This window comes from Dermochelys coriacea, chromosome 6, assembly GCF_009764565.3.
Source record: "Dermochelys coriacea isolate rDerCor1 chromosome 6, rDerCor1.pri.v4, whole genome shotgun sequence".
NCBI lineage: Eukaryota > Metazoa > Chordata > Testudines > Dermochelyidae > Dermochelys > Dermochelys coriacea.
The window spans coordinates 33891711-33901316 of NC_050073.1; the positions used below are offsets into that span (position 1 = coordinate 33891711).

A 9606-nucleotide genomic window follows, 5' to 3' on the forward strand; every position below is an offset into this window, starting at 1 on the left:
AAGTGAATAATTAGAGATGGGCCCAAGCAGGAATCCCTGATTAAAAAAACCTCTGCGCATTTCAGGAGTGTCCAACTTTGATCTTTGCAGATTGCCTATGACTTAAATTTAGGATGAATCAAAATCCCAGTTCCAATGTTGAGTGTGTTAGATATCCCAGATCGGGGTACTGCAGATTGAACCCATCTGTAGTACTTACTTCACTTCCATACAATCTGGTGAACTCTTAAATGAAGACATAGTATGTGTGTGATTCATTTACTATGAATATTCATGAAACTGCCATTACTATTCCAAATGAACACAAGAATTGCATGCAGTATATGAGGTTGTGGATAAGCACTTGCTGCTGCCTACCCCACAGAGCCAGTCTCCAGGTCTTCTGCTCTCCCCACACACCACCACTTGCCTCTTCAGTACCTAGAGGGACTCCCTGATCCCAGGAAGCAGCTTGACCCTCAAGGAATGCGAGCCTATACTGCGATTCTAGGGGAGAAAAGCAAGTCTGCCATCTGTACAGCCCTCCCCTAATGCAGACTCCAGTTGCCTCACACAGTCATCACTAGCTTAGCAGCATGTCCTTGGGTAGTTTGTAAAAATGCCTCGAGCCTCCAATAAGGAGTTCAGGCACTGTCGCTGCCAACACACTGCAATTTTTCAGTAGTCTGGTTTGTCATTTCCCATCCCAAACGCATGCTTTAACCACTCTCTGTGCTACAAGATCTCTATCATGCATTCCTACAACTACAATACCCACCTGCTGGGGTGAAGAAACAGATTGACAGAGCCAGAAGAGTACCCAGAAGTCACCTACTACAGGACAGGCCCAACAAAGAAAACAACAGAACGCCACTAGCCATCACCTTTAGCCCCCAACTAAAACCTCTCCAACGCATCATCAAGGATCTACAACCCATCCTGAAGGACGACCCACCACTCTCACAGATCTTGGGAGACAGGCCAGTCCTTGCTTACAGACAGCCCCCCAATCTGAAGCAAGTACTCACCAGCAACCACACCACACAACAGAACCACTAACCCAGGAACAAGAAAAGGAGTACTTGTGGCACCTTAGAGACTAACAAATTTATTTGAGCATAAGCTTTCGTGAGCTACAGCATCACTTCATCGGATGCATCCGATGAAGTGAGCTGTAGCTCACGAAAGCTTATGCTCTAATAAATTTGTTAGTCTCTAAGGTGCCACAAGTACTCCTTTTCTTTTTGCGAATACAGACTAACACGGCTGCTACTCTGAAACCTGCACCCTGACTTCCATCTTCTCAAGTCATCAGGCTCTCAGGCCTGTGTAGTTGAGGGCTCTAGGATATTTAATTCAGATACTGATAACATTGGTCTCTCCCACTTCTAAATTAACTCCTCAATGCCTTTTGATTTCAACGTGCTTTTTAAAGTTATGTTTACTGTTGGCCCTGTAAATATTACTTCCCATCCTATTCACTCTGTCCTCTTTGTAATAGTTTCGGAATCAACCTGTTCTACTGTCAGCTAGTATATACACGTAACACACACATTTACCGCAGCTTCTTAATACCAAAAGAAAAAATGAGAAGAGAAGAAAGTTCCTCTAAAATGACCACAATCAGGAACTGAATGCAATGCAAGAACCGTATTGGGTTATTATAATACGTTTTCTAATGCTAATCTCACACCATAGACAAATTTAATTTTTTAAAAATATTAATATTAATATCTAATACACAGGTTACTATACTTGATCTTAACCATTAGCTACACAGGTTTCAGAGTAGCAGCCGTGTTAGTTTGTATTCGCAAAAAGAAAAGGAGGACTTGTGGCACCTCAGAGACTAACAAATTTATTTGAGCATAAGCTTTCGTGAGCTACAGCTCACTTCATCGGAGCAGTAGCTCACGAAAGCTTATGCTCAAATAAATTTGTTAGTCGCTAAGGTGCCACAAGTCCTCCTTTTCTTTTCATTGGAGGAAGACTTCCACGCCACATTACATAAAGTATACTCGAATCCAGATTTCTTTCATTCTTGCAGCAGTGAGAACAAAAAACAAAAAACAAAACAAACAAAGCAGGACTGAATGCTGAAAGCACAGCAGTGCTATGAATTGCAGGTCATGCAACAATATGCACATTCCTCTCTTCCACTTAACTAAGTTTGGCTGCAACAGGATGTACTCAATGACAGCACATACTCTGAATCAACAGCCTTATGTCAATACACGAGTTTATTAACCCACCAGCATAAATTCCCTTTTAAAGCCTTCTTAACCCTACAAGAATAGACAAGCATAAAGGGAGTCTCTACATGAGTCATTTTCATTTAAAAGTAATGTCTCAATATTACAGGCGAAAGTTTAAAAGTCCCTATAATGCAACAAAACAAAAAAGCAAGCAGGAAGCCCCAGCTTTGCACTTAGTTTGCAGACACTCATATGACTGAAGGGATTTTTAAACCCCCTGCACACGTCTAACAAAAACACTTACAACACCTTAAAATCATTAACAAACGCCTCCAAGAACAGCCTGTGAGATGGGTGTTTACACGGGGGGGGGGAACTGAACCCCGGAAGGCTGGATTACTGCTGGCTGTTACACTGAAGTGAGTCACCCCCGCTCTGACACCAGCCTTTAAACGGAGAACAGCCCTGGGCTCATGGAGAAGTGAAGTGAGGTGCCCGAGGCCACACCGCCAGTCAGTGGCAGAGGCTGGGGTAGCGCAGAGTTCAGCGCTCCCAGCTGCCCCTCAGCCTGGCCACGCGCAACCCCAGGCTCGTTCTGGGCACAGCGGGCAAGAGAACCGCGGAGGGCGTCTTGGAGGAGACCCCAGCCCAGCCCGTCCCCCCGGGTGAGCCAGCACTGGCCGAGTTACCGTTCGCTGGCGGGGCGGGGCGGGGCGCAGCCCAGGCGTGGACCCTCCCGCCCAGGCAGGCGCGGGCTGCCCGGCGGCACTGAGCGGAGCGGCCCGGTTCCCCTCGGCGTGGCGCCCCGGAGCGCGCGCTCTGCCCCGGCCGGCGCAGGGGCGCGGGCGCTTTGCTCTGCTCGCGCTCCGGGCGGGAGGAGACGCGCGCGCAGCGGCCGCCCCTGGCCGCGCACTGGCCCCTGCGCCCGGCTGCCTCGGGCGAGCGGACTCCAGCTGCCCGAGTCCGAGCTCCAGCGCCATTGGTTCTGGGGACGGGACCGGCAGGCAGCTCTTGTTGCCACGTGATTTGGAGGGGGAGCGGGGGGAGGGCGTCCGGGGCACTGGCTCGGCGGCGCTGCGGCGGGGCGGGTATTCCCCTGGGCGCGGGCACACGGGCGAACGGGCTGAGAGCGGCCGCGCGGTCTCTGGCTACGCACGGGGGCAGTTGTAGCAACACTTGCAGGAATAAGGGGAGGCCAGGCGGGGGGCGTTTCTTTGCCGGTTAGATCTTTCCTGTTCAGCAGGTACATTCAGGTGCAAACTTTCCACACTTTTCGCTACAGCGTATTTGGTTTAACAAAAAGAAAAAGAAGGACTTGGGGCCCCTTAGAGACTAGCCCATTAATGTGAGCATAAGCTTTCGTGAGCTACCGCTCACTTCATCGGATGCAACATGCACCCGATGAAGTGAGCTGTAGCTCACGGAAGCTTATGCTCACATTAATTGGTTAGTCTCTAAGGGGCCACAAGTCCTCTTCTTTTTGCGAATACAGACTAACACGGCTGCTACTCTGAAACCTTTGGTTTAACAGGCTTTCATGGGTGCAGTAAAATGCCAACACGTAGGTCTCGTCTGCGCCCAAAGTTGTACAGTACCTCTCTAGTGGTGTAGTTAAGGCGGTGCAAGTCCCTTAGCGTGGCTGCAGTTGTACTGGTCTAAAAGTGGAAATAGTGGTGTCGTTTATTTCTAGACAGGAAGGGTGATAAACTACATCAATGCAAGTAAGCACTTTTAGACTGGTTATAATTGCATCCATGATGCAGGTTGTACCAGTATAACTATAAAAGTAAAATATCACCCCCAACCAAAATAGTTATATCAGGGCTTGGTTACAAAGGGATGGCAGGAGTCAGGACCTATTCTGAGCTCTGCTATTGACTCCCTGTGTGACAATGGACAAGTTGTGATCTTTGCTACTTTGTGCCTCAGTTTCCTTGTCTGTAAAATGGGATCATTAATACTTTCTTTACCTCAGCAGCATTTTGAGCCTTAACTCATTATTAGTAAAGTCTATCTATCTAAGTATCTAAATGGGCTTCCTCACTTAGTGCCTTGGGTCCTGATTCTGTAATGAGCTCTGTGGCCCTTATTGCAGGATCAGAGCCTCAGTGATTAGAGCTCTTGAGTGGAAGGTGATGAGGAAGTGCACTGTATGGAAAAGATTTTCAAAAGCACAAATGGCTGTTTAGCACCCAATTCTCCATTGCCATTTGTGCCTTTGCAATATTGCTGAAATGGAATAATAAATTTAATAATTTGGCAGAACAGCGTTTGCCTCAACAAATATTTGAGGAGGCAGATATTTTTTGTTGCAATACTACTCTTCTGTACTAAGAATTTTTCAAGTGTAACTAAAACTATTGCTATAAACTTCTGATCCAGAAAAAACTGGACTGTTTCCCTCCACAGCTATAGAAACAAAGTAAGGCCTGGTCAGCACTTAAAGTTATACCAGTAAAACTTATCAGTTAGGAGGTGATTTTTTTTTTTTAAACCAACATATTTATTCTAATACAAGCCCCAGGTTAGACTAGGGTTATACTGGTATAAAGGTGACTTATACTAGTATTGCTTATTTTGGTTTCTAATATAATAATTTTCCCCACTTATCATCAAAGCTGTCTAGTATAGACAAACCATAGGGAAAAAGACCAGTTAACTTTAAATGACAACCTGCAGGTTAAAGATGCAAGTTTTCACTTCTTTTTAATCAGGTTGCAGGATTGTTTCCGAGCCTCATATAAAGTGTAAGATCAGGCCTTTAGTGTTTACTAGTCATGTCCCTTTCATGCAGGTTGCTGATCCAGAGGCTGATGACAATATCTGTTATCTTGTTTTTTGTCACCCAAATAGGTCAATGAGCATGCATGACACCGACTCAGCTCCTTCAAAAAAGATGAAGGATCACAGCATCCATGTGGTGAGTGCATCTGAGCGTGTTATTTTTCTAAGGAGGAGATGATTAAATGACAGTGGGCAATTAGCAGAAAATACAAGAAGTTTTAAGTAGTTTTAATGTGCATGATGTAATTAAAAACGTATTTCAGTTAGTCTGTAGGGCAAAAGTCATATTTGAACTACTGAAGGATGTTGACTGCCATCAGAATCTCTCTCATTTGAATGGTCTCAAAATATTTAATGTTATGTTTCCACATAATAAATAATAAGTAATTAGAATTATTATTATCTGTCATTTTAAGAATTCTGCTAGTCAGCATAAAACACTGCTGTGCTTGGAAAACTAAAAGATTTAAATGTTTGTTCGGTGTTTTGTTCCTTGTTAATCATCTAACATAGCCCAATTCTGCAAACATTTATGCATAAACTTAGAATTAAGTTAAGCTCACGCATTAATGTTTGCAAGTGAGGCGCGATAAAGCACATACCAGGGCAAAGAACTGGAGTTGACTAGTAGAAGGAAACTGTCCAGTATGGGAGAAGGAGTAAAGGGGGAGTGAGGTTGAATATCTCTAACATGCTAATGACTAAGTAGAATTGGCAAGAACCCACAGATCTTGCACTGATTTTGACTTGCTTTTGAACCTGATTCTCATCTTTCCTACTGCTGACTTCTCTAGATTCCTCTCAGCTCAGCTGCCCTGTTAAGTCTGAGTATTCTTTTCAACCACGTTTTTAAGTTGACTAAAATCACATGGGGCTGCAGAGTTGGCCAAATAAAATAAAACACAGTTCTGATATTGGTCTGAGGCAGATGGGTTGTTGGTAAGCACTAAATGGCCTAAGGAGCATTACAAATATAATTAAGTTAGGTGTTTACCCTAAAATATAGTTATGAACTAAAAATACCATAACTGTGCAATGCTGGAACCAGTCTCTCTCTCTCTCAGACCTCTAAGCCCTGCTCTCAAATCCTGGCCCCTCAAGTCATGTCTACAGTAGGAAAATGTGTCGTGTTAGAAAACATGTTCATTAACATGTTTTAATTAACATGATGTTAAACATGATTTTGCCTTAAGTGTGTACAAGGACAATCATATTAAAAATGTGAGATAATTGTGATTAATTTCTTGCAGACAGCTAACACATTTTTAAACGCTACTTGTACATGACATAAAACATGACTTTGCACTAATGTAGTCAGGGACAATAAAATATTTTAGTTAACATTTTTCTAGCATGATTCTCTCCCAGTGTAGGCATAGAGAAACTATTTCTCCCTCCCCCCCCACTGTTCCTCTGATATTCTTGTTAACTGCTGGAATTAGCCTACCTTGCTTGTCACCATGAAAGGTTTTCCTCCTTTCCCCCCCCCTGCTGCTGGTGATGGCTTATCTTAAGTGATCACTCTCCTTACAGTGTGTATGATAAACCCATTGTTTCATGTTCTCTCTGTGTGTGTATATAAATCTCTCCTCTGCTTTTTCCACCAAATGCATCCGATGAAGTGAGCTGTAGCTCACGAAAGCTTATGCTCTAATAAATTTGTTAGTCTCTAAGGTGCCACCGGTACTCCTTTTCTTTTTGCGAATACAGACCAACACGGCTGCTACTCTGAAACCTCTCTCTCTCTCTCTCTCTCTCTCTCTCTCTCTCTCTGCTGTCCTGAATCCCTGCACTCCGTTTGGCTAATTACCATTCCAGTAATCCCTCCATATTCACTAAGAATGACTTGTTTCTTTTCTACAGTAGTGGAGATACAGCTCTGTCTTTGTAACACTAGTGTATTAGGACTCTGCTTCTCTCTGAAGACAATGAACTTTATTCAAAGACAGTCGAACCTTGCTTCTCAAAGTGAACCTATGCAAAAACAAGTCAGGAAACCCAAAAGAATGATTCTGTCACACTGTTTTTCCATCTGAGTTTTAGTGACCATTTCCCACCCTGCCATTTCTGAAAGCTGTAGGATATAGGACCAGATTAGACCTGAGTGAACTGTGGTTTTAAATTGAGTTTGGATGTTAGCAAGAATAATTGTCTCAAAGCATGTGACCAAAAAGAATGAACTCACAAGAAAGGAGGATTGTTTGTGCCTTTGGAATACCAGTGTTATCCAATTTAAGGCGTGGGAAATAGAGAAAAAAAAGGTTAATTGGGCACCTGGTGCAGTAAATAATTGGTTAGAAATGCTTAGTCCAAAAAAAGTGTGAGAGTCTTATAAAGGAAAAAAAGTTGGAGCAGAGTGCAGCCCTAAACTCCTTCAGCTGATTGCAGCTAAGGTTCAATAACTAGCAGTGACATTACTTGCTTTGCTTTTTTTAACTACACTATAGCAGTTTTTTTTTTTTTTTTTTTTTTTTTTTTAAAAAAGGGGTTCTTTGTCAGAGCTTTTCCTCACACCTTCAGAGTCATGCAATATAACTCCCTGGCCTGAGCCTGTTTTAAGTATTTTGTGTTATGCTTATAACTGTGTTGGTTTATAGGGTATAGAATATAGGGTGTGTATTTTAGATGTAACCAACACTGAGTGGTCTTTGGACTAATAAAGAAATGCTTGTGAGGAAACTGAGTCATGGGAAACCTTAATGTTATTGGGATATTATTTCCAGCAGAACCAGTGGAATGTTGTTTGTGACCTCCCAGGTGTTCAGTGTCAAGAATTTGCTGGTTTTATTTATTATATACCTACACACACACACGCTCTTTTTTAAAAATATAAATAAATAAATAAAATAAATAATGGGGGGGGAGAATATGTGAGTAATGGGATACATTATTCTTCTGGTAAAAAAGTTAGTTGAGCAGTTTTTGGTTTTTTTCCCCCCCTTTCCCGATATCACAATCTTGGATTATGGGTCAAGATGGCAGTGCTGTAAAGGGCCTGTATTTTTTGCAAGAGCCTGATCCTACAACTGTACCGACATCTATACATGTGTGTAGTCTCTTTAGAAGGCCCAATGGGTCTACTCACAAGTGTAAAGAAAGTTACATCAGTATGTCAAATCTTGCAGGATTAGGGCCTAAAAACAGATGACAGAGGACAAGCCCTGCAATGTGCTTTTCATGGCTAGTTCTCCGACATGGAGGCTTAGTGACCTCAGCAGGTCATTATACATACCAGATTGTACAATAAAACCAGTTTATTAACTCTTTACCAAAGGCAAACTACAATTTCCAGAAGAGAATTAAAAATTTAAGCAAAGTGGCTGCTAATAACCCATTTGTTATACAGCCTCACTGATTCTAGTTTTTCTTAACAAATCCAAGTGTCTTCACAAGACAGCCTAGTGGTCTCAGCACATCACTTAACCAAGCTCTAACAGCAAAGAGGTCTTGCAATACTAAGACTTCATTACTGTTAATAAATACACTACAGTATATTTACAAAACAAGCACTTACATTTACAAAATGCAAGCTATAAACTAAAGTAAATGAACAAAGGATACCTTCTGGTATAGTAGCTGTAGTAGTTTTGAATTGTCCATTCACTCACACACTTGCTAATTCATAAAATTTGGTAGTCCATAATGGGTCTGTCAGTCATGAATGTGCATTAGAAAGGTTCTGCTGTTTTAACACTGACCTGTTCTTCTCTCCTTTCCTATAACATCACAGATTGGTTGGCCCTTTAATGGGAGTTGGGCTCAGCTTGGCTTATGATGGATCACCTACCTAAACCATCCAGCTGACTCAAATTAATTGTCAAATCCAGCTGGGGAAGAGTTTGGGTGATTTCCTTAAAGGGCTGGGAGAGGAACTGCCAGAAAGAAGTTGTCTTTTGTGGGTTGGTCTATGCTACAAAGTTAGGTTGGCTTCACTAGATCACTCAGGGCTGTGAAAAATTTCATGCCCTGTGTGATATAATTAAGTCAACATATGCCCTGGTGCAGACACCGCTAGGTCAATGGAAGAATTCTGTCAGTCTAGCTACCGTCTCTCAGGAAGGTAGATTTACTACAGTGATGTAAGAATCTCTTCTGTCATTGCAGTGTCTATGCTACAGCTGTAGCATTTCTCATGTAGATGTACCCTGTGACTGGCCTTGCAGGGAAAGGGCAGCAGGGAGAAGGAGGCTCCTGAGGCAGGCTCTGGAGAAGGTCAGACCCCAGGCAGATGGCCTGGTAGTAAACTGGGCCTAAAGATCCAGCTTGTAAGGAAACCAGCTTGGGTTGAAGGGTAGCCCTGGACGGGTGGAAGACACTTTTGTTCTATGTTTCCTTTGACACTGTTGTTTAAGTTTATCAGCACCGTGCCTGGGGGTGATGAGAGAGTCTGTCAAGAGTCTCTTTGAAGAGAAGGTAGGCCTCAGGCTGAGATTGCTGACACAAACCTTGTTAAAGAGAGAGACTTCAAAAGCCTTGACAGAGGGGGATTAAAGATCCCTGAGGAAACCAGTGGGGGGTAAGTTGTGCCATGGGAGGCCACTAGGAAGTGCTTTGGACTTGGAGGTAGACCCTTCCACAAGAAACAAAACATACATTTAAATTCTTATCCCTTATGCAAACCTAGTTAAACAGCCTTTACAGAGGAATA

General features: G+C 43.1%; 1 protein-coding gene across 7 annotated transcripts in view; it reads right to left on the reverse strand.

Moving 5' to 3' along the window:
- PPFIBP2 (PPFIA binding protein 2) overlaps positions 1–8654 on the reverse strand; it is a 205280-nt gene extending 196626 nt beyond the window's left edge. Inside the window, exon 1 of one of the 7 annotated variants that reach the window (XM_043517349.1) lies at positions 8520–8654. The gene's annotated coding sequence lies outside the window, so the exon portion shown is untranslated. Of the gene's footprint in view, positions 1–2863; positions 3162–8519 lie in introns of those variants that run through there. The other 6 variants (XM_043517362.1, XM_043517351.1, XM_043517355.1 and 3 more) reach the window with 6 other exon arrangements.
- Positions 8655–9606: the final 952 nt, after the last annotated feature.